A 25,960-nucleotide genomic window follows, 5' to 3' on the forward strand; every position below is an offset into this window, starting at 1 on the left:
TATATGAAATAAGTTCTGTATTTATCAAGAAGGAAGAAAAAGTACAAAGGACTAGAGAATTATAAGAAATTTCACTCCAGCACAAGGAGATATGTATTATTCTTTCTGTTTTCTAGGTGAGGATATGGATAGGTTAAATTACTCCTGCTCATGCAGTTAGTGAGGGCCAGAGCTCAGATTTTATCTCAACTTTTCCCACAGGTACCTTCAGAAATCAAACAAATACAATACAACTACAGATCACAACTTAATAAGTGTTAAAAACCAGAACAGAACAGAATAAGCTGTGTCTTAGTATAACAAGAGAGAACTTCTCAGAGATATTTTTTAAAAATAAAATCACCGGATCACTTTATCACTGTGTTATTTTTAACATAACTTTCTTTTCAAGAGCAAAATAGTGCATATCTACTGTAAAATATTTTAAGAATACAAATCTCAAGAAAATGAAAATCACTGTAAGTCCATTTTATTCAGAATTATACTGTTATCATTTAATATAAATACTACCTCCAGGCCTTTTCTATGGTCATAACCTGTAAATCTGAGGTGTACTTTTCTTTCAGTTTGGAAGCAGCCAATGCTCCAGTGTCAATGCCTGTGACAGACAGCAGGGATCACCCTTTTTCTGACATAGCTGGGAAGGACAGAGGAACTTAAACATTCTCATGACACTCCTGTCCTGATGGTAGGTACTGAAGGTTACTGATTATCACTTGGTCAGCTGATCATTGCAGAGCTTTCCAAGCCCTCTAGAAACAAAGCACGGAAAAGTATGGAGGTAGAATTTCAAGTTCCTTTCTGAACTGAGGACTGAAGTAGTAACAGTGTTATTCTCCTGAAGGCTCTTGCATCCAGTCTGAAGTTGGAATCATGTAGCATGGCCTAAAATAAAGAGCAAAACCTTTGGATTCAGAAATGTCCCTTACCCTCAGTTTCCTTATTTGTGAAATGGGATAATAATATCCACCTCAAAGGCATACTAGTGTAAGGATGAAATTACATTGGGACGTATTTATAAAATAATTCTCACATGATATCCAGTAATACTGGTATAATACAATAGCATGATTATCACTAACCTCTGCTTATCACCTATCTGGACTTTGGAGCCAGGTGGTAAACTGTGCTTGATAGAGCTGGCGAGCCCAGATCACACAGCTAGTACTTACTCAAGGTCAGTAGGTATGCCAGCACACATTTATTCCACACTGTACATTTGGTTCTGATACTACATTTCAAGGTACTATTTCTTTACAGGTGCAGATAATTGTAGTGTATTAGAATTGTATCTTAAGCTAATGTATGCTGATTTATTGATTGTACACCATCTGTGTGTGTGTGTGTGTGTGTGTGTGTGTGTGTGTGTGTTTTCCTTAAACATTTGCTTGAATCATGGTGACTTGAATGCTTTATCATTAGAACTTCGCTTAGATTCAAAGTAATGCTACCTGCCCTTCCTTAATGTGTCAGGATATGAGTCTATTTAGGTGAATCTTCCTGTTCCCCAAGTTTCATTGGCAAGGGAAATAAAAGAAACTTGATTGGGCATTTATACTCCCAACAAGATGCTATAAGATTGACTTTGACACTTTAACTCAGACAATAGGGTTGACTTCAGTGGTTGGAAAGGTTTTGCTGTGGAAGATTTAATGGATTAAATCTGTTTAAATCTGTGGCTTGGTAAATTATGGGAGACTCACCTGCTTACGACCATGTACCTTTCAATACTGGGCTGAGAATACAGTACCATTATGTTTCCAGAGGGTCCTGGTTAGGAAGCTGATGCCAAGGAGTCATGTTACTATAAGTCCTTTTCCATCTGAAAAGCTTCACGGAGTTTCAGCAGACTACCTGAGGTCACACAGCTCTTTGGTGGGGGAGACTGGATTCCAACCCAAGACTGCTTAGTTCTATCCATGACGTACACTTCTAGCATTAACAGGAAACAAACTGACTTGTCTCATTCATTTCTTAACGTATTTGTCTTGCATTAAATGCAACTTAGAATCCACCATCTCAGATTTCAGGCTTTCCTTTCCTTCTTGCAGTCCCTGAAATGTTCTAACACATTTCCTTATGATAACACATTGCATTTGCAAAGCTCCTTACAATATACCTTTTGCCTGAATTATCCTACTGGACACTTCTAACAACCCAATGTGGGTATTATTGTCCACATTTTACTGTTTTCTTTTTGAGTCAAGCATCAAGCAATATTCAGACATATAACAAGTAGTGGTGGAGTTCAGCCCCACATATTATTCTTCTAAGGCATAGGCCAAGGATTTCTCCATCCAAACTTTGCCTTAAGTGGTAAAAAGCATATACAAAAAAGGACTTGTTTCGGGCCTGGAGCTTTCAGAACAGACAAGGAGAGGTGATGATGCCTGCATCTTCTGCCTACCTTGTCATGAGATGGGGAAGAGAACTATCATACTGCCATGATTTTCATGGTGTGGGGCCAGAACCTTATGGCAAAGAAAGGCTCTCATAAGAGGCAGGCAGACAGATCAAGTCATCAAGGACAGGCCTCTTTGCCACTGTGACAAATTCTGTAAACTACTGACCTCTTGATCCCAGTGTATCTCTGTCTTCAAGCAGGACCACATGCAGACAGATATTGAATATATGTTTTTAAAAAATTAGTCTTCATTTAGTTAGGTGGGTCAGGTAGACGGCAAACTCAATGTGGTTCATGGTTTGTTACTTCCCATCCTCATTTCACCCACAAGAATGTGCTACAAAAAATCCGCCATAGTAAGACACTAGTTTGGTAAATGGCTGTGTACCTTTAGCATTCCTTATCTGAAGCATATGCTAGTGGATGCTCGTGTTTGAAAGGATGACTCACAGTTAATCATTATAAGAAATAGGCTTACCACTTCATAAACTCTGGGAAAGACTGTTTTCTTTTCTAAACATTTAAATTACTCAGCCATTTTATGCATTAAAACCCAATTATAACTTAGCATGTTGGAGAATTTCAAAAGCTATTCCCTGCAGGATCTGTGCCTAAAACAACATTTCATCATTCAGTAGGTTCACACTCCCTCTAATACAGGCTTTTAAAAAAAGAGGAAAGAGAAGGAAACAAAAAGAACGAAGCAGCTTAAAACGCAGAGAGGCACTAGACAAGACCCTGGGCATTACTCCCGCCTGTGGCAGTTCTCGAGGAATGTGGAGAAAAGAATGTCGTTTTCTACCTTCTCTGGACTTGGCTTCATTGTTAGATGTGCATGTGGTTATATCAGAAAAGGGCTAAATAAAATAAATCTCTTACAGCTGAAAACCTATCCCCACAGCCTTAGAGCTCCAGCCAGGTGCATTTTGTGAAAGGTGTATACAAAACAGACATCTTTCATTGCAATGGAGGGCAGTCGGTCAGGAGCAAAAACCGTGAATATACTTTAATGTTTTTTGCATTGTAGTTTATGAAAGCATAGGCCAGTAGCCAATAGGTTTTTTTATTTCCCTGAGGAATCTCTTTTAATCTAATACCGCATCCTGTAAAGAAAGTTTCTAGTCCCACCGGAAACCTGGTGGTTCTAACACTCTGGATGAGAAGTTGGCTGAATTAAAAAAAAAAAGTTGGGAAGAGCTGGTATTCAACTTACTGGTTAACCTAGAACTGAAAATGGAAATAAAGTCAAGTGATTTAAATGTCTTAAAAAGAATGTGTTTTCTTTTATGTTTTTTGTCCTGGCCGAAAACAAAGCCTTATTTAAGTACTCACTAAAGTAAGGCTATGGAATATGCCAAAGGGAAATGCAGGTTTCTCCTGCTCTGTGAAAGTAGACCTATGAAACCTATGAAATGGTGTAAAGTGAAGAAGCAATTACCACTTCATTAAAGCAAAAAATCCTCTTGGCGTTTCCTTTGGTTAGAGAAAACATGTACTAATGTTGGCTTTTTGTAAAGTGAAGTGGCATCAAATGCACTTCTGGATAGTGAGAGAGTCCTCCCCAAAGAATGGCTCCCCAGCATCTCTAATGCCATCACGATATTAACATCTCTAAAAATCACCAGGGAAACACACAGTTGGTTTCTTTCCAAACATAAGGATCCAAACATAAAGGAAATAACACAAATAATCCTTTACTACTGTTTGGGAATATTTTATATAACCTTATATGCAATAGTATTATGGCTCTCTTTCCCTAGCTCCCAACATAAATCAATTTTGTCATTGTAAATCCATTAAATAGTAGAATAATTGGCAGTATTAGTTGCAAGGGGTCTTTCCTTCATCCTACTACCATCTTTACAGAACAGAAATATGGTTCTCAGAGGGGGTTCGTGACTTAGCACAGTCAGTCTTTCAGATAATGGCAATTCTGGGAATGAAATCCAGGGAACCCTGATGTGAATCTAAGGTTCTCATCACAGAATTTCTCCCTGAAATATCTTTGTTTTAAGGAGTGAGTAGTAGGAGGGAATCAAAATGCTAGAAGGCTAACATATAAGTCGAAGACCCTCTTCCCCTTTCCTAGTTGGGTAGACCCATTGTTATTCTCAGCAATTCAAGCCAATAAAACTACTAGGTGGCAACATTATTTTTTTGAGCCTTGTCTCAAATCAGGATGGTATCTTCTGTGTGGAGCCTGAACTGAGATAAGTGTCTGGATTGTGTGCCTTCTTTGTTAATCTGGAAGATTGTATTAAGGTTCCAGATGATACTGAGATTTGCTAGTTAAAGTCCTACTTGTCAATAGCTCCTCTTGTTGGATATTTAAAGTTCAAGAGCTTTGTTTGCTTTAGTTAAGTGCTCTGAAGTGTTTCAACAGCCATTGGCCCATTTATATAAACAAATGAAGGAACTCACTGTTAATCCACGAAACCCCGGAAGCAGCCTGAGCCTCAGGAGTAGCAGAAATCCTCAGTGACTTAACAGATAAGCTTTCCACACACCTGCCTACTTCACTTTGTCAAACAACAAGTGTGTGCCAGTGGGTCTGAATAGCTTAAGAGGGAAGGACTGGGAAAAAAAAATTTACTTCTTTATGTGCATGTTTCTTTAAATGTATTAATTTGTGAGCTTTTTGCTAAGAAGTAAAATTGCAACCTTAATACTATTATTTGTTTTCAAGAGATAAATTTTCTTTTGTTGTTGATCACGTGGGACAGTTTTAATTGGGTTTGTGAAAAAACTGGTTTCCTCTGTGTGTTAGTTATTTTATATAATTTGTCATCCACTCAGATTTTCACACATTATCATTATTTAAGGAAACTCCATTGTAGAACAGTGACTTTTTAAGCTACTTGGGCAAAGTACATACATATGCAAAGGTTGAAATTCACTGTCAAATAATGTCATCTTCAAACAACTCCAGAAAAATACATCTCTACCTTTTTAGAGAGAGTGAGATCTCCCAGTCTGACATCCAATGATTTATTGTACCATATTTTTCCAAATACTTAAAAGGTGGGTATGTTTGTGGCGAAGTTCTAACTCCTATTCTGCATGGTTAAGTAGTGGAGAGTCCCTTAGGAATTTTAGAACATGGACGTCAGCCACGTGAACTTTGAATCCACATAGACCTTATTTTAAAGCCCAGCTTTTGTCCATGAGTAGTCATGTGACACTGCACAATAATAATAAAATGGAGATAATAGTGTCTTCCACCAAATGCCATTGTGGGACTCAACTGAGATAGTGTATTGGGTTGAATCATATGGAATATTCTGTATTCGAGCATTATTTACTCCACAAAATGCCAACAATTTCAAATGTTCAGTTGAATGGGTAAAATGTTTAGAGTATTTCCCAGAAAATTGAAACTCCTACTTCAATAGCAACTTCACAAAAGGGCCTATGGTCTGGAGGAGGGAAATCTGAATTTACTAGTGAAGGTAAAGCACACGTCTGTTCCAGGAGGATGGAGCAGACAAAGTAAGAGGATTGACAGCAGCAGTTGCCAATGGCTTTTCCCAACTGTCCATGATGATTGGCTTAACTTTGGTAAAACCTTAGCTCAGGCTTTGCTAAAACCTTAGTTCAAATACCTATAACTGAATCCAAATCGGGATCTAAAAACTTTGTAATCTAGTTTATTCAGGTTTTAGAAATATTTTCCAAAATACCTCTGATCAAATATTAGTAGCCTTCAAAAATAGGTAAAACAAAGTTCATGAAACCATAAAGAGAGAACACTTGACAAGGGAAGGAGTATTTCTATGGGAAAGGAAGACAAGCTTTCTTGAATGGAGTTGGCACTTGGTATAGAATATAAAATTAGCAAAGTCTTACCACTTTCTCTACCCTGTCGTATGTGACCCCTTGACATCTTGTCACCAGTTTTAAATATCAGATAACCTATTAACCCTAACAAGTCTGCATGGCTAATTGCCAACCAGTGTATTGTCCGTAAGAGGCTTTAGCCAAAAGCTGGAGGTACTCAGCAAAGAATTTCAGAGTAACTGTACCACCTGCTCTGAGTTGACACATCTTGGTTCACACAAGAACTTGAGAACACTCCTGAATTCTTGAATGATTGCCTAGAGCCCAGAGGCTTACTGGCATGGGAACTTGAGCTGGAAAAAAGATACCATGTCATAGATAGGATTACTGTGTCATAACTAGTATCTAAGGCAGTTTTTCCTGATGTAAGACAGGGTGTAAGAAGACATTAGGTTTGATTTTGCCTACAATGCACATAAGCTTTTAATAAGTTTTCTTCTCTTTTCTTCTTGACATTCATGACTCTACATTTTGATGATTTTTTTCCCTTGGGTGTCTTAATGTTTTTACAGAGGAACGGAGGAATCAGCTTAAAAACTTCAAGAGGAGTTGGATTAAAATCGGATGGATTCGCAGTTTATCTTGACTCTGGAATGCACTGTGAGGTTAGAGAGAAATAGTGACAAATGACTGCCAGCAAATGGAAAGAGAGCTTGGCAAAGGATTTTAAGAGCTGTAGTCTGGAATGTGAGAACTTCCTTAAGGCTTTCTTTCTCATTTAAAATTTTCTCAGGCTAAGCTTTTATATTTATTAAATTTTGGTATAGCAGCATCTCTTCCCCTAATGAAACTCCTATTTTTCTCTCCTAAGTGGAGGGAAGAACTCTATTCTTCTCCTTTCTGCTGTATACCCCCTTCATTTCCTATACGTATTTCTATTGCTAGATGATAAAGGGAATTTTTATTTCTAAAATCCTACTGTTTGTTTCTACTCCACGTCCTGCCAATGTTTTCATTGTTCTGAAGAGCTGCCTACTCACCTGTTCTGCTGGGTCAGCGTGTGAGGTGGTAGGGCAGGTGAGCCCCTGTACGGTTTATTTTCTACGAGGCATTGTATCTGTGTTTAGCATCATTTATAGAAACTAACCACATCCACAACTGGTAGAATTGTCTGGTTGGAGTAGTGAGCTGAAAACAGTGCTTAAAACAAATAAAAACGCTGAATAATATTAGTTTTAATCAATTCAACAATGGCAACAAATGATTGAATACCCACGAGGTGGAAAGGCCTGTGATAAGTACTACAGAAAGAAAACAATGAAAAGAAGACCCAGCCTTTGCCCTGAAGTGATTTAATCCTATAAAAGCCATGCTTATAAGGCAAAGGACTATACCACAAGGCAGAGCATGGTTGGGCCATAAAGATTTTGCTAGCAACATTAGCCTAAAGGAGGGACCGATTACTCTGGGTGAATGGAAGAAAGCCTGCTAGAGAAGGAGACGTGTTTGAGACTTTGAAGTATAGGTAGCAATCGCAGTAGTTTCTGTTTTGTTGGTTCTTGTTAGAAGACAGTAAGTGCTCATTAAAGAAAATAAATCAGAATAGACAAAGACACCGGAAGATGATTTGAAAGCACCATAGCTGCTGGAAGACAATGGCCGTTAACACGGGGCAATGAGAACGGCGGCTGAGTCTGAAGGTGCAGCTGCTGGGCACCTTACAGTGGTACTGACCACTGGGCATCTGATGTCTGGTGTGTCCTTACCTTTCTCAGACTCCCGATTGCTCTCCCCAAAGTGCTCACACAGAGCTAAGGGATGGTTGCTTATTCCTCTGGTCTTTTCTATTCCATGTTACAATATTTGCTTATGCCTGGTGGACACAATCTCATCTCTCTGCAAGGGAAGGTGAATGAAGGGAAGATGAAATGCCAACCATCAGCAGTTCTTGTCAGTATTCAAATGCAATATTGTATCAATCCACTAATTGGTCATTAAAGGACCAAAACATCACTTCATTTCTCCCAAGAAGGACACCAACTTTCCTTCTTCCCAAAAAGCTGTTTAAAGAGGTTTCAGTAGGATGAATAAATTGTATTTTTTTAACGCTTTTGTTATTTAGAGATGCTATTGTTTCATTTGAGGTGTGAGGAAATGTGCTAACCTTGTCTTCGCTGGTGCAGCCGTGCAGAAATGATAACTGTATATATATATTTTTTATAAAAATAGGAACAGGAAAGAGAGAGACAACTTATTTAAATCCTGAATACAGTCAGGCCTCATATGCATTGTTAAAAAAAAGCCCTAAAGAATTGCATATGGATTAGAGGGATGAATATTCTATTATTTCAGTCTGTTCTGCTGATCTTCTTATTGTGACTTTGTGCTTCAGAAATCTGCTAGGAATTTGGCTTTGCAGTAGTAGGCAGTAATTTTAAATGTGTATCAAGCACTTGATAGTGTATGATTTGCGTGCTGTTGCATTCCGATTCCCTAAATTTTCCACCAATTTATTACTTTTTTCATACTGTTTTAATATTTCAGGATGATGAATATATACAGCATCATTAAAGGTAAATAAAAAATGCATGAAATTAAAAAATGGAATATTAGATGTTTCTTTGCTATAATCCCTCAGCCCAATAGGAATGAAATGTCTCTGTTCTATCAAGTAATCCCTAAACATGATTAGGAACCTGGGGGTGTCCACACAGCCCACATAATATTTGTATCATCTAAGCCTATTTATGTAAGGTTTGAATAAAAGTTGTTATTAGAGGACCTATAAACCCATTTTGCAATTCCGAAAGATGTACTTGCATCTTAATCTTTTCTGCCTTTATTATTTTTGCTGGAGTTGATGACAATGTGTTCTTAATTCATTTTGCAGAATGCTATTATAATACCTCTTCTTTGTACTTAGAGGGTACATTGGCTATTTTAATGAAATATGTTTAAAGACCAAGGATTGAGTTCAGCAGTTCATTTAGATCTTGTAGCTGTTTTTTCAGTATTTGTAGGAAGAAAGAAGAGTTAGTTTCCTTAGGTCTTTCACAAGTTCAGACATTATTTGATGTGTGTCTAGGGCAATTTTCCCAAAGTATTTTAAGGAAGTCTGCTCTATATTGACTCACCAAGTCCCTGTGTTTTTAATTCTTTCGTTTTTTTCTTTCATAACAGTAATTTACAGTATGTGATGCTTTGCTACAAAATTGTTTAAGTTTAGTTTTGATTTTTGAACCAATGAAAACAGGGCTTTGTGAAGAGAATATTTGAATATAAAAAGACTAAAATGTGTTTTCTCTAAAGCAGCTTTGATGTGTGCCCCAAATAGCTTACATGACTTCTTTGGAAAGATATTCTTTATTAAGCCAACCTTCAGTGCTTGTCCTCTTTGAAAGGCATCTTTATAGGTAGAAGTTTCTCCAAACATCTTCAAAGTGATATGTATAGTTCCTTATTTCTCTTCCCTGCAATTATATTTTAGCGAATAACAGGCTTCTCTGAACCCAGTTTAGTTATTTTAAAGGTGCAAGTATTGATCTAGCAATCACATGTAAACACTCTTGAATTTCACCACTGTTAGGTGTGTACTAGTTGCCACTCTATTCCAAACACACTAAAGAACTAGGGCGTTTTTGAATGTCGAGTTCTTTGACTGTACATCCCTTACTGCTTATTTATTCTGGGCTTAAACATAAAAGGCATTGTTTTACTATTCCCTGCTTAACCTAAGTCCTGGAATGTGAAGACCAACAGTTCTTATAAAGTTCACAGTCACGGCATGCGTTAAACGACCACAGTTTCTAATGAACACTTACCAAAGTTGTGTATCTGAAAACCAAGGACACAGTGTGGTGAGACCTGTAAACCTCCGCTCCTGTTTTGGCAAGTTAGCTGTGACACCTAAGATGAATCCTAGCAGTGAAAGAGGCATTCTATGGGTGTCTGTGTAAGTCAAGTTCATGTTGGCTTTTTCTGCAAACAGCAGGCTTAAGTGGAGGAGGGCAGTGCTGTTTTTACACTTTGCAAGTCTGCCATTTAATATACGCACTGTCAGCAATTGTGACAATTCCCCTCTGGAAGCTGTTTTCTGTGTGTTTGTTCCTCGTTTTGCAAAGAAAATAGTGACACCAAATGACATACGGCCAGTATCCCGCTAGCTGAACTTTACCCCCAGGAAGACATTTAAGAACTGGAAGAGGAGGGGAAGGAGGTTTAAATAGTCCACACATTTTTATGCTGGAAAAATGAGCAGGAAGCATGTGCTTTCCTAATGGTCGTGTGACGGTGGCGCTCCACCGGGTTCAGTCCGCTGGAAATCTGAGCCTCCCACCACCGGCTGCGTTCACCCACACGTCTCGGGCTCAGCTGGCAGATAAAGCTGTACTGTGTGGCAGCTGCAGTGTGTGGGGGCTACTACCGGGTGCAGCGCAGCCAGGGAGGCCTGAGTCCTGGTGGTCTTCCTCCTAAGGCAGGTGGCAGGAGTGGCCTAGTGTGTGTGGGCTTGAGGGAACAGCCGCAGAGCCTCAAGAGGAGAAAGAAGATCTGGCCCCCTATTCTGCAGTTTTTCCAGATGGGTATGTGGGGTACGCCATTCCTCCAAACCCTTTCCAGATAATGCTATTGACGGTTATCGAGCAGTGTGGCCTGTGGGTCAGAGCTCATCATTTGCAGTTACTTCTCAGCTGTGCGACCTTAGGCCATTTACTTAACATCTCTGTGCCTCAGTTACCTTATTTATAAAAATCAGGATACTAATATTAGCTACTTCAAAGGATTATATAAGATAATCCTTTTAAAGTGATGCCCAGCAATCACATAGCACTCAACAGGATCGCCACTGTGAAGCTCTCACTTGTGGTATGTGCAGTGCTTCTATAAATGGAGAAACTGAGGCTGTAAATCATGAGCTCACCTGAGGCCACTTGGCCAAGAATAGAATTCGCGTTTCCTGCCTTTCATGCTATTATGCTAACCACTAATCTGTGCTGCTTCCCTGCATCAAGCCCTTAACGTTCCTATTCTTGATTAAAGCGAGGGAGGATTTAAGAAAATAATGGTAAGAAATAACCTCTTAGAGATTAACTTAATCTGCTGTATCTCATCCTTGAAGCTGATCATATTTGAAATTTAAAAAAAAAAAGTGTTTCCAGTGAGTATCTCCCCACAGCTAAAATTATTGGATTTTTAAAATGTAAATTTTATGTTGTTGCTGAAATTGACAAGTCCTTAAATTATAATCATTTTTGGTAACTCTGTGGAGTCTTATATGCTTGTGAAACTATCCACAGACATTTAAACGGGCACTGAGCCTTAGGCAGAATAAGGTAGAAAAATGTTTACTGTTCAGAGTTGTGAACGTGTGCTGGAGTATTTTGCCTTAAGCAATACAGAAACTCCTGGGATAAGCAAAAAGCACATTTTCAAAGTGAAAGAGACTGAAGAAAGTGGCAGAAATATTACATGGCCAGGCTGAAACCCATTTGTAAGTCTGGGTTAAAAAGCAGAGGCAGTGAGGAATCTTTGTGCTGCTTCTATTAACAACAAGTGGTGTCTACATTCACAAATTAGTTTTTGCGAATTAGTATTTGGAGTTGACTAAAGAACTTGTTTACTAACTTTTAAGAAGGGAAAAGCTGAATTCACCAGTAATTTGAGTGATTTTGACATGCAATTCTCCAAACAAACAAAATAGTTTGTGTACATAGGCATAGTATAATTCAGCTCCCTCTGGGTTGTGAAGTTCATTCTACAGATGGAATTCCCTTCCACCCCAAAAATAAATACTAAATAAGCACAGGTCTGCTGCTCATGTCCTCAAGCAGTCAGGCTGCTAATTTGGTTTGATTACTAGATATGGCTCAGTGGTCCGGGGGTGTTTCTTCTCAAGAAATGACAACAGTATTGTGGGTAAAGCAAGAGCATTTTTAAAAAATTTTTCATCACCAAGGAGCAAAGCCTTTCGGGCACATTAGCACTACTTTCAGCAAGTAATGCAAAATGGGAAATAATTGGGTTGAGGAGCTCCTGGGATATTAGTGGTGCTGCGGGCAGGAAAGCAGGCATTGGAAAATAAATGACAAATTAGTCTGCTTAATCTCTTTATTGTGAATCAGATGCCACAGCAGAGGTCCATAATACATTAATAAACACCAGTTACTGCAACTGAGATACTATGCCTCAAATTCACGAGTAGTAAAAATGCTTTCCCAAGGGAGTGAGCATGTTTAACTGAATGATTTTCCCCTCCACACACAAGACTTCATAGTATAACCCAGGTAAATAATAATAATCATTATATGTGTAGAGTGCTTAAGCATTTGTGGACAGTTTCATACACAGGACCCTGCATGAGCATCGCTATGACACCCCTGGGAAGGACAGACTTTTCTATTTCCCCATTTTACAGACAGGCTACCCAAGAAGTTAGATGACTTACCAAAGGTTGCTCAATATTGGTCAAGTGAGGATTTGGACGTTGGTTTTCTGGCTCCAGAACTTGTGTTCTTGCTACCCTGAGCCCCATGTAGAATCAAAATCTATATGTGTTAGTATAACTCTCTATACTATAAATTCTGATATCCTCTGAGTTGAGTTACATTCCCTGACCCATTATAACCGAATTCCATAATAATACACATATGACTATGAAGATTGCCTTTACATATCCCCTGAGCACTGAGGGTGTAAAGGAGCCCATGAAGCAGCACATGGTGGGGTGCAGCTGACCAGTCAGTGTCCCGAAGTATCAGTAACCGGGCCTCTCCAGGTTACTTCTTTAGGTGCCCTGACTTTGAGTTGATCATGTCATGTGTTTAACAAACAGCAGCCTCCGAGTCCTGGGCTTTCCACTGGAGCATCTCCAGAACATGAGTCAGCCGTCACAGCTCACGGGATCTGTTAGTGACTGGGCGTCTTGACAGCAAAGCAATCCAGCTGAATTCTGCCTTCTCTCTTAGCTTATACTCCACAGTCCTCATACTGAACTGTTCAACTGAACCTTTTTCTTTGGTCCTAGTTAACATGATGTCTTGTAATTGTTCTGTTACTTGTTTTGAGAGGAATATGTTTGTATACTGAGCCCTGACGGTCCTCGTTTATGTCAACCCTGTCCTCAATGCTGAATCAGAGAAAACCTAACTTTATGCTAATTGGTCAGTTGACCAGAGGGGCTTTGGCTAGCCCCAAACCCTCTGTTCACAGAGGCACACCTATCCCGTGGTCAGTTAGGATATGATCACAGCAGCAATGGGAAGGAGAGGGTGTCTGGCCTTGGTCATGGAGAAGGAGTAGATAAAAAAAGATGGACGAGGGACACAAACTGTGGAAATGAGACATGTATTTGAACCAGTGGTAAAATGTATTTCTAAAAGAGAAAGACTGTTGAGTCTTTCTCAATGAGAGGGACAAAAACTATAGTACACAGTGGAGAATGGCCAATGCAAATGTAACTCTCATTGTCTTAAACCATCTGTAAATGCTGTGTCTGTAAGTCAGAAATGGCAGCTCTCTTTTTTGCCTTGTTTTTTATGCAATATACTGTATTTACCAAGGGGTCTGCAGAAACTGAAGACCAGTGACTTCCCCAAAGTAAATTAAATAGAAGTATCCAGTCATTATGCAAACAGATTTCTTCCCCAGTTTGGTTTTTGCAAAGCACCTCAATGTATCTGCTTAGTGTTGTCAAGTAAAAGCTAAATGTTTCCCATTATTTTGAAAGAACGTGAAATAAATGTATTAACAGAGACAAGGTAAAACATCATGCATTGCGTTTCTTTATATGAAACTTGGAGACTTCTAGAGTAATTATGTCTCCTACCTTTCTAAGGAAAGACAGGCTGTTACTGTTTTCTCTGAATAACCACTGATAATGTAATGGATAAATGGTATTACCTCTGTTTTAATGACCCCCTTGATTTTACAGTGGCCGGCAGTGTGCCAGTCAGCTCCCTGGACTCTGTTTTGCTTCTACATTCCTCAGTACGATGACAAAAACTATTTACGTTTTGCTTGAATAGCTTAAACACCGTTTTAGAAGACTTTAGATTGCTTTTGAACATATTTGAATGCATCTTTAGCCATCACTGGGCTTAAAATGGAAACCCTTTTTTCAGCTTATCTGTATTAAACACCTGTAAAAATCAATGGTACTGTATTTTTTTTTTCTTATAATGCTCTGTTCCTTTAACTAATGCCAGAAATAATGCACAATTTATTCTAGCGTGTTCTTTTCCCTTTGCCTGATGTTTCCCGGTAGTAAGTGACATAGTGTGTAAGAACTCACTTCTGCTGACTTAATAGTAAAATTGCCAGGTTGACGTTGAAATTCAACCAATTGGAGTCTAATCCTCAAGAAGAAATTTGCTGTCTCTCCTACTGATTATCATCTGTCTTCTTCATAATGTATATGCAGAAAGTTTATTTAATTATTTGCAAGTGCACATACTTTCATAAATGACCAATAGGAGAGGTTAGAGTTAACCAGCAGTGTTTTTTTTTGAGCATTGTTATTTTTCCCTAAAATCAGAAGTCATTACATTTATATTGAAAATATTGAGTGCTTTGTATGAGCTTCATGCCAAACTAAGATTAGTGTGCTGTAGCCCATTACAAATGTGGAAGATTGACCATTTTTTATGAGTTAGAATAAAAAATATGATAATAATGTCTTCTCATCATCATAAAGAAAGATAACGACTAACTGAAATATTTATATTATCTCATTTTATTTGATAGGTTCCATCTTCTCCCATAGCAAACATTTCCTCAAGAGCAACCATAGCCTCCTGTTAAAAGGAAAGCTTTGTAGAATTTAAGTTCTGCATATGTGTGCGAGTAAGTGCGGTGATCCAGTGTTTTACTCATTTTTACTCTCTTTAGTTCCTGAGATTTGTTTTGCTTTTCAAACCAGGGCCCAGTGATCTAGTATGTTTCATCAGGGCCGGGCATAAAGGGGACTCATATTTTAGTTTCTATATGCAGCTCTTGTTTGTTTGTTCCTAAGTACTGCTTTTTGGAAACGAGGCTATATCTTTAAAAAAAAAAATGAATGTGGGTGTTTGTGTGTGTGTGTGTGTGTGTGTGTACATGATCTACACATGTATATATCACATATATATGATATATGCCCTCTCTTGCTGACCCACACATTCCGTGTACTGTTCTGGTTCCTCATGAACTGCATTTTGAGGCTCTCCCAGCCTGGGTCTCTAAGGTTGTGTCTCCTCCCTCAAGCACTGTCTTGCCTTTTTTCCAGCTGGACTTTTTCCAGACTTTTACAATTTCTTTGACACTTAACCTATAGATACACTGACATAGATGCCACTGTAAAGGCATGTAAGGACTGTGTTATTACACTCATGAACAACACCCTGAACACAGATGTGCACATTGTAACCAGGAGTAAAAAAGGAACAGAAACGACACAGAAAGAAGGTCAGGCGTCCCTGCCATTTGCTCAGGGGTGTCGATACATTGTTTTGGAGGGTCTGGGAAGGAGCTCGGGTCCTGAAGATCCAATGTGGCGAGGGGGGTGGGGCTTGGCCCCGCGGCTGCTCTGTCTGCACTGCCCCCTCGCTCCTCAAAGATCCTGCGCGTTCCCAGGAACAGTGCCGGGCCTGTAGCTGTGTCACAGAGCTTTCATGTGAGCTGGACTGTACCTCTCCTTCCCTCCGCTTCTCTCTTCCTCATTCCCTGTGCTCATCTTATTGAAGATGGAGAAAAGAAAAAAGACTGGAGGTTTGCCCAGTTTGTTCTCACATAAAGAGATGTTTAGCGCTGTGAAAGGTGGTGGAGGCAAGCCGAGCGCCTGACTGACATTTCAGCTGCGTGTCTGCGGGGACTGCTCGCCCCATGGGGCCCCGCTCTGCACCTCCTGCTCCCAGAGCGCTCTTGCCTCCCTTTGCCATGAGTTGGGTGACCTCCCCTCTGGCTCTGATGCTCAGCACCCTGTTAGACCTGCTGACAAAGACACTGTTTTCGGTTTAGCACTTGTTTTCTGCAGGAGGTATTTAGCATTGCGTCAAGCTTGAAGAAAACATTTCTGAGGCATTTCAGCTTTTAAGGAGAAAAAAATGACCCGTTTTCTGAACACAATGATTTATGTTAAAATTTTTTAAATTTCCAGAAAATATGTCAGGTTCAGCACAAAAACATTGCTATCACCCAGTTTTCTTTAAGCACTAATTTGCAAGACTTCAACTGATTGAACTGTAACTCACTCCTTCCTAGCTGAGCTGGTTATTGTCCCCCATTCAGTTTGTTCTGTTTTTAGTGATGATGACGGGATGACTTTTTGTTTTCTTGTATGATATTGAAGCAGTCAGATCCTTATTCAGTCTGATAGTACATTAGTATTTAAAACCACACACACACACAAAACACAAAATAGCCTTTAGTAGTAGAATGGAGTAGAATTTAGAGTCAGTTATTTCAGGGTCTTGGTTTAATTAATTGTCCTTTCTAAGCCTTATTGATTCATCATTAATATTTAGAAAAAGATATAGTTGGAAAAATAGTATCCACCTTCCAGGGTTGTTGTGAGAATTAATAAAGTAATATGTAAACTGAGTACAGCACCTGGTATATAGACCTGGCGATGTGCAAACTAGCACAGCACCTGGCAATCACTAACCGCTTAGGGTTTCTTCTCTCTCCCCTCTCCTTCCTCCCTTTCTACCTGATTTCCTTCTTTTCATCCCATTTGAGAAAAAAATAAATTTAAAAAATCCTTTGACAGAATTATATGAAAGAGGTTTGATGTTATGCCCAATGATGTTATGACTGAGAAATGGTTAGGTTGGGAGCAGAGCTGGGAATAATACTTTAAGAAAACAGTTGCACTTGATTTTACCACACCTGAAGTTTGCTCTCCAAATTGTTGATTTTAAATTCACTAATGGTCTTCACTCAAGACTCATCCAAGTTTCTAGTTCTAACAGGACTCATTTCAGCCAAGTCATTTCCACAGACTTTGTATAGTCTTAAATGACGAGAGCCCAGATGTTGTGGGACCTCACATCACCCAGGATCCCTGCTTTAGCTGAAGAGTCATAATAGCAGCCAAACATCAGGGATTCTAAGTGATCTCATCAGCAAGGACCCCAAATTTCTGCAATGTTTGAATGTTTCAATTCTCCCGGACTCTTGCCCCTTACAGGAGTCCGATTTCAATTGCTCAGGGCCAGTGTAGCAAGAATTCCACATTGGAGGGAGGTTGGTGAGTACATTTCTCAGATTTCATTTCAACTCTAGGGTTCTGTGACTTTCTGGTTCCAAAGTAGGCCTCCGCCAAACATTCCAGAAATTCCATGTTCAGCTGTGAAATCAGTACATGTCTAGACCTCCCACACTAAGTCTGTGACTGGCTCGGGTTAGTACTGCTATATCACTATAATGACACACCTGTACCCCAAAAGAAAGAGCATTGTTTCCCATCCATTTGGTATTTTCCATACTACATTAAAGATGTTTTATTTAATTTATGTAAACTTAAAGTCAAAACAAAGCAGCTCACTCACCCCCTGCAACTACCAATCTGTTTTGTTTGTATGACCTTGGTTTGTCTTTTTGCTTTTTTCGATTCCACATATACGAGAGATCCTACAGTATTTGTTTTTCTCTGACTTATTTCACTTAGCATAATACCCTCAAGGTCCATTCGTGTTGTGACACATTGCAAGATTTCATTCTTTTAATGGCTGATATTCGTCTGTGTGTGTGTGTGTGTGTGTGTGTGTGTGTGTGTGTGTGTGTGTGTCCATTTATCCACTGATGGACACTTAGGTCGTTACCATATCTTGGCTATTGTTTATAATGCTGCAATGAATGTGGGGTTACCTATAGCTTTTTAAGTTAGTGTTTTAGTTTTCTTCAGATAAATACTCTGATGTGGAATTTTGCCTGATCCTATGTTAGCTCTGCCTTAATCTTTTGGGAAAACTCCATGCTGGAGAATTTTCCACAGTGGCTGAACCAATTTACATTCACACCAGCAGTTTACCAGGTTCCCTTTTCTTCACACCCTTGCCAACACTTGTTATCTCTTGTCTTTTTGATATTAGCATTCTGACTGGGTGGTGTGAGGTGACATCTCTTTGTGTCTTTGATTTGCATTTTCCTGATGATTTATGATATTGAGCATCTTTTTATGTACTGCTTGGCTACCTGTAGTCTTTTTGGTAAAATGTCTATTCAGCTCTTCTGCCCATTCTTTAAGTGGGTTGTTTGCTTTTTGCTATTGAGTTGTATGAGTTCTTTGTATATATTGGATATTAATCCCTTATTAGACATATGATTTGCAATTATTTTGTCCCCTTAACTAGGTTGCCTTTTCATTTTGTTGATTAGTAAATGTCTTTCTTTGTCTACCTGCTTTCCTTCACTATGTAAAACTCTTTGTAGTCTCACTTATTTATTTTTGCATTTGTTGCTTTTGCTTTTGGTGTCAGATTAAAAAAAAAAAACATTGCCAAGACTTTTGTCAAGGAGCTTACTGCCTGTATTTCCTTCTAGGAGTTTCCAGTCTTACAGTCAAGCCTCATCCATTTTTGAGTGAATTTTATGTATGGTATAAGATGGTGGACCAGTGTCATTCTCTTTTGCACATGGCTGTCCAATTTTCCCATGGCTCTTTTGTTATAAATTAGTTGACCATATATGTGTGGGTTTATTTCTGGGCTGTTTATTCTGGTCTATATGTTTGTTTTTATGCCAGTACCATACTCTTAATTACCACAGCTTTGTGTTTACTTTGGAATCAGGGAATGTGATGCCTTCAGCTTTGTTCTTCTCTCTCAAGATTGCTCCAGCTACTCAGGGTCTTTTGTGGTTCCATACAGATTTTAGGATTGTTTGTTCTGTTTCTGTGAAAAATGCCATTGGGATTTTGAGAAGGATTGCACTGCATCTTTATATTGCTTTGAGTAGTAAAGGAAATCTTAATAATAATTATTATTCTAATCCATGAGCATGGGATAGCTTCCCATGCTTTTTGTCTTCTTCAGTTTCTTTCATTTTTACTGTATATTTATTGATGTCAGAAACTGAAAGAAAACTATATTGAAAAATTAAAACAAATTAGAATGGAAAATCCAGTTTGCAAACTAAAACTTCCTATTTCTATTAGCAGGGCATTGTGTTTTTCTGTAACTCTTAAGGACCACTCTAATGCAACCTACAATTCTTGAACCGTATCCCAAGAAAACATGAAGAAAAGAGTTTTTGAACCCTCACAAAGTGGCAACACATTTCTCATAGAAAACTGTGGGATGCCCAGGAGAGGCACCCCCTGCCTTTGCAGGTAAAACAATGCCATTAGACCATGGAGCCATAGCATTAGAATTTTGGGAACTTCTAACTTGTTCTGTAAACCAGAAGCTAGTTTATTAATATGCCTGTTAAACTGTGACTCAAGACTGCCATGAACTTGATTGTTAATTGTCAGTTACTGATTATAGCTGCCTCAAGAATACCTTAAAGCTCAGGAAATACAGAATTGTTTCCTTAATCAAGAATGTGGAATTGTCAGGCTATCACATACAAGAGGTAGCTACAGATGAGTTCCGGAGCCCTGGACTCTCAGATAGGATTCCTTTACAAGCCCACAGGTGCCCGTTATGCATTCTCTCCCTACCATAGTGAGGTGGAGTCAGTAACATCATTTGATGATGGGTTTATTCTTTCCAAATTTCAAGATTGAAATAGAAAGACGACACCTGAATGTCATTCCCAGGGCAGCCAAGCCCTGTCCATCCCTCACAAGATACACAAAAGAAAGTGAAGCTCCAGAGAAGTCTATTAGGGGATTTTTTTCATTGAGCTCAGTATTTCTTCCCTCCGAGTTTTACTTGATACTTAATTTAACTCCATGAGTAATATAATACACTGGGGCAGGACTAGAGTCGGGTGAATGGTATTTCAGCGTGCACATTATCCCTGACCTTGCAGCTGAGTATTAATTTGAAGTAGTGGAATTAAAATTTTCTCTGCTTTTGCATTGTCATGCCTCATGTTGATAAGCACAAAGAAATGTAAATAAAAAAGACCTATTTCAAAACCTTCCGTACAACCTTTTTGTTTTATGACAAAAGACAGTTAATTAACATACTAGCAGTAAGCAGCCTTCCCCAAACTCATGCTAATTATGTATTCTGTTGACCGTGACTCTAGTCATAAGGTAATTGGCTTGCAGCAACATGACATTTCAAATCATCTCTTGAAATTACATCAAAAAGCCAGCCTGTTTTGTTTTGATAGGGGAACAATCAATTTGATAAGTGGTAACACAGCTCATTGTTTCACATTAATTAGACTAATTGCTGCATGTTAGCCTCTGAAACAGACAGAACTTGGAGAAGACAAAGGCTGCGGCCTTTAGCATGCAATGCGTGTGATGGTTCCACTTGCTTGCACAGACTGCAGGCAGAAAACGGAGCTGTTAGGAGGCAGCCTTGCGGGAGGCTGGGTGTTAACAGTAGTTTGATGTGTTATGCTTAATACACTGACTTTCAATTATAGCATCCGGGTTCCAAGTCCCAAAGAGGAAAGAAAGGACAACTGGAAAGAACTGTTACCCAGCTAACCAGGTCTGGGTTTGAGGGAGTTATAACAGCTTTGCAATCACTCTCTGCTTCAAAACCCATACTCTTTTATGTTCTTGCCGGAGAGGCCCTACATACATGCCTTTGTAGTACTCTAGGCATAAATGCCTTAAAAAACAGACTGAAACAAAACAAACAAAGACCCCCAAAAAACAAAATACCAAAAGGAAAAAAAACAATCCATTTTTTCAATTACAAAACAGAGGGTTTTAACCCACAGAGATTCAGCAAACTGTCATTTGTGGAAACCTAACACTTCAGCCGTGCAAATGCCTTTCCATTTGACAGACTGTACCTTTGTTTTAGTCTCGAGACCACCAATTTGGCCCCATTGGACAGTGTGATCTTTTTGACAAGAGCACGTGTCAATCTCAATTGGCAAGGAAGAGACTTTCACTGGTGACCCGCCCTGACTTCTGATGCTCACCCAGGTTGATGATATCGTGTTACCAGGCGTCTGATGCAATGGAACCCAGCTCCTTTCCAAGGAAAAGACATCCAGTGCTTTAAAAACCAGACACACTGCCTCTGTCACTCAGACTCTGTCTAGTTATCCACACACAACTCTGGACTATTGCTAGCTAACTAAACAGATAGGCCAGTCTGCGGCCCACTGTGTGTGTACCTGTTCAGGTCTATACTGTTTTTATATGTGAAGTGGGGAAGGAGTCTAACTATTTGATTCACCAAGTTCAGTGCAGTTAGATGGTAAATCATCCTGTTGGGCTGCATTTCACCTAAGAGACAAAGTCTCAACCAACAACAGACTCCTAACTGCTACTGCAGTGCGATTCAAAGAATAGTTTGCCCATGTTCATGGTGTGCAAAGGACTTTGGGTTTCTCATTAGTTTCTTCAGCTTTACCAAGAGTGGTGTTGTCTGTGGACAGGAAGGACAGCAAAATATAAACATAGCAGTTTTTTCATATGATACACAGCTGCATTACACATCCCAAAATTGTAAGTATGATGTTCCTCCATTTATAAATGCTTATGGGCTTTCATTGAAATTACAGAGAGAGAGTGAAATTTGGACCTGGCTTGGAAAGTGAATTTGAAATACTTAAACAAGAATGATTTGCTTCTGTGTATGAAGGCATCTCAAGCGGGGAGGTTGGCAGAGGGCAGGGGTGGCAGGGGGAGGGGGAGGCATTTGTACCAAAGGAGAGCATTTCAGTTCTTTTTATCACTCCCTCAAAGGAATGATCTTTTTGCAGGAACTTCAAAGCACAAATTTGTGCAGCAGGTTTAATTTCGTAATTTTAAAAAAAGAAAAAGTAGTGTGTGGTGTAGCAGAGGCGAGCAATTAAATGATGGCTTCTACAAGTTAATAAATCTTCAACAGCCTTTTAAAAAGGTACAAGGATTTGTGATTTAAGTGTGCTAATGTGCTGTTTCCCCTGGAAAATCCCAGGGTTTATTCAGAAGGTAAATGATGAAAAAAGAAAAAAAGTACCAAGATTGAAGCCCCTTAACATTCAGTTTAAGTGGTGGTTCCACTTGCCTGAGCACAAGTTGGAAGCCGTTGTGTTAGGATGCCAGCCGGCACCCAGGCTGTCACTACTGGTTCTCGTATAGTCAAGCCTCACCCTGTGCAGAGCAAATCTTCGCTCAGTTAAGCGAGCGTCAGTCACTGGTAAGCTTGGCTGCCGGCCCAGAGTTGCTGGGCTTTTCCATGCTACACCTGAGTGAGATATTGATGAGACATCGCTACCCAAACAGAGTTGAGAAACTGGATAAAAAAATAAATAAATTAGATTGTCATGGGTCTGACAGAATAATTTTGAAAATGCAGCTTACACTTCCAGGGTAGAAGCCGACAAGGAAACTACTGCTTTGCTGGGTGTGAGGTGGTCTGTCATTTGGCTGGTTGAAGTTTTTTTTCTTCCTTTCTGCTTCTCAGTTGTGGACTGGGAAACGGGGTGGGTTGGGTGGGGGAAGAGAGGTAGACAGATTATTAGCCTGCATAGAACCTATTGGCCAGTTACTTGCTTGATAGCAATAGGCCTATTATCTACTTAACAAAAGCTCCCCTAAACAACATAGTGTGGAATGAAGTTACAAGGCTTTGCCGTGGGAAGAAAACTCTGACAGTAGGTAATTTCTGCTGAGGAGAAAAGTAAGGATCAGAGAAAATCAGGGATGGAGTGGAAAAAAGACATAAAGTAGGGGTAGATTTTAAATAGGAATGGCTGGCGGGGCCATTAATCACAGCGGGGTTGTGTGAGTCCGTCTGAGACCAAAGGACAAAGGCTCAGTGGAAACCCTGAATCTACCACCAAAACCCCCCAGAAGTATAAGAGGGACGACCAGTTCAAATGGACAAAAAAGGTATATAAAAATCCTTAATATTTGGACCGTTTGGCTTCAGTTGTTGAATTAATGATCTGTTCTCATGGCAGTTCTGTTCTTGGTCTAATCAGAAAGAGCGAACTTCATTGATGGCAGTAGATGATACGGGTTGTTCGGCAGCACTGGTAGGCTTGGAGGGGGCATGGAGAACAGTCTAGTTAGGCTTTGTCTCAAGAAACTATTAATTGGAGGTTCGCTGTGAGAAATCAGAAATGACTGTAGGTTCTAAAGATTTAATAACTTCTTTTAAACTAGATTCAGCACCCTTGTAGTATGCTGGTGCTATGTTAATGCACAGTTTCTCATGAAGATTGTGTGATTTCTCCTCATAGCTGTGTCTGGATTGAACGAGGGCAGTTGTGGGAGATGTGGCATTTTGTTGCGTGAGTGATAGAGCTGGGATAGTAGACGGTGGCCCTTGGGACTTGAGTCTTTTACTTGCAGCTCTCAGCACGCACCCTCTGGCCGACTTTCTGGACTTTCATGGCTTAGCCAGAGATAAACCGATAGCAGAGAAATAAAAACCCCATTTACAAATCACTATTGAATGCTCCCTGTAATTCAGTGTGACTCTAGGCACTGAGGGACTATCTTCAAGGCATATAAGATCACTTTTCCCTTTAGTAGATTATCTCACATAATTTTGGTTTCATCATCTATAAATGGGGGTAGTAATATCTACCTCATAAGGGCTGCTGAGAAAATGAAGCCAAAGTAAAGCTCCCAGCCTGATGCTTAGCATGCATGAAGTGTTTCGTGGTAACCATTTTGAGAATATGGGTTGTTTATCGGTGGTGGAAATATTTGAAATTTTCTTCTACTATAAGCAGGGCAAGATTCATGGATGTGCAACCTGTATAGAAGGTCCCAGCTCTTGGTTTCACGTCCTGCTATTTGCCACCTTGAAATCTTTAATCAGTCTGAACAAGGGGATCTGCATTTTCATTTTGCAATGGGCACCACAAGTTACAGAGCTGGTCCTGAATGTAGTTAACTTGATTTTGCCCACAATTTCTATTTCTTTTCTAACTGTAACTTGTGTTGGATATCTTAAATTAGATCTGGACATTATCAGGCACAAAGTAGTCACTCAATTCTCCCGTTTTTTACTTTCTCGCTGCTCTGTTCTTCTATGAATGTTGGCATGCTCTGCCCACACAATTCTCACTGCCCGATTCTTGTCTGCTGTAATGCCCCATGCGCTTGAGATGGACATTGTTTTTCTTTGTGTCTCTGAGAGCCCTTCCTGCTCTTCCTGGATAAGCCTTACTTAACCTCCTTGGAGCTCAATTTCTGCACTTCCTGAAGCAGATCAAATCCTTCCTCTGAGGTGTCCTCATGACCTCACAGCACCTTTTTATACACCTAGTCTAACCCTTCTCTAGTCACTGCACTAGATAGAAGCTCTTTCACAGGGAGAGCCTTTCTCTTTTGCAAATGTGCCATCTCTCACCATTGTGGCACATACTGAGTATTCATAGTTTGTTGACTGAATAAATAAACCAATTAGCAGAGCTGCTAAGAGCACAACTGATGCATTTTTGTCTCACCTTTAACAAAATTTTATCTGCTTTCCTTCTGCAAAGTATTTTTAAGAAACGAATGCCTCATATATATGCAATAGGGAGGGACCAAACCTCAAAACAAAAGCCTCTGCCGTTGAGGTAGAGATCAATTCCTAAATATCAAGAATTGGTAGGAAATTAAATAGATATCACTACATACCACCCCATCAGTAAAACAAAATGCTTTTTGTTAATTCCTGTTCTATTTGGTAATACATTAAGACCTTAAGCTCTTGTTTCAAGGTCTTAAAGCATGTTTCTTTAGCATAGAGGTTTATAAGCCTTTAATACAAGGGCCTGCAAGACAAAGGGAGACCCCTTATAGGGGTGGGTTTGATGGTGCACAGAGATACAAGTCAGTAAATTCTGTTGAAATGAAACTAAATTTTCTGAACATATGCAGTTTTCTGAGGAGAAAGCCCCTGGCTTCCATCAGATCCTCAAAGGAGCCTCTGGCCCAAAAGTAATTAAAGACCCTGCTTTGGTATTTCAATTTGAGAAAATGATGTTTCTTCTTTATTAAAATAGAATACTGTATATAATGACTTCGTATTATTAAAGGGAGACTTTCCTGGCTTTTAGAACCCTCACACATATACCTTCAGTTTATTGACGCTCATTCCAAAAAAAAAAATGTATCGTAAATGGTTTCAAGTTGGCTGCGATATTCGTGCTGGCTTTTCAGAGTGATCTGCATCGTTTTGCTCCTTTTCTCTCCAGCCTGTATTCTTCCTTCTGCTGCAGATTCTTCAGTGTGCAGAGGTGCCTCATGAAAGGGCAGTTGAGAAAACGCATGTGCCATCAGCAGTGTGGCGGTGTGTTCCTTTGTTGTTCTGGGTTGTTTTTAGAATTCATATCAGTGATGGGCTTGGGGCCCTGGTGACAAGATGTTAATGGTTTCTTGACTGGGCAGACAGCTGTGTTGAGAGGTGTTAAGTTTTCAGTGAAATCATCTATTTCATGAGTTCAAATTTACCTGCGATGTTAGCTCATTTACAACTGAATTTTGGGTCTGTCTTTTTTTTTCACCATTAGCAACTTCTGTTTCCTTTCTTTGTTTTAGTGTGATTTCATGTGAAAGCTATTAAAATTTAATTTATTTTCACTTACACACAAATGTGGTAGTCCTCATAGCTCTAGTCTGGGCAAGTGATGAGCCCAAGTCACTGACAAATGAAATGTTTGTAGTTATCATTACAGATGAATTCGCCCAGCTTAATAGAAGGTTCTGGCACATTTCTGTTTTGCTCCTCCTAGTTT

At 39.5% G+C, this 25,960-nt stretch overlaps 1 protein-coding gene across 8 annotated transcripts in view; it reads left to right on the forward strand.

The window, feature by feature from the left end:
• Window positions 1-25,960, forward strand: part of ESRRG (estrogen related receptor gamma) — a 590,395-nt gene that overhangs the window by 281,609 nt on the left and 282,826 nt on the right. The window contains exon 1 of one of the 8 annotated variants that reach the window (XM_036931786.2): window positions 21,054-21,743. The exons of the other annotated variants lie outside the window; for them this stretch is intronic. The gene's annotated coding sequence lies outside the window, so the exon portion shown is untranslated. Of the gene's footprint in view, window positions 1-21,053; window positions 21,744-25,960 lie in introns of those variants that run through there. 8 annotated transcript variants of the gene reach the window in all.

The sequence above is a fragment of the Manis pentadactyla genome, chromosome 19 (genome assembly GCF_030020395.1).
Source record: "Manis pentadactyla isolate mManPen7 chromosome 19, mManPen7.hap1, whole genome shotgun sequence".
Taxonomy (NCBI): Eukaryota; Metazoa; Chordata; class Mammalia; order Pholidota; family Manidae; genus Manis; species Manis pentadactyla.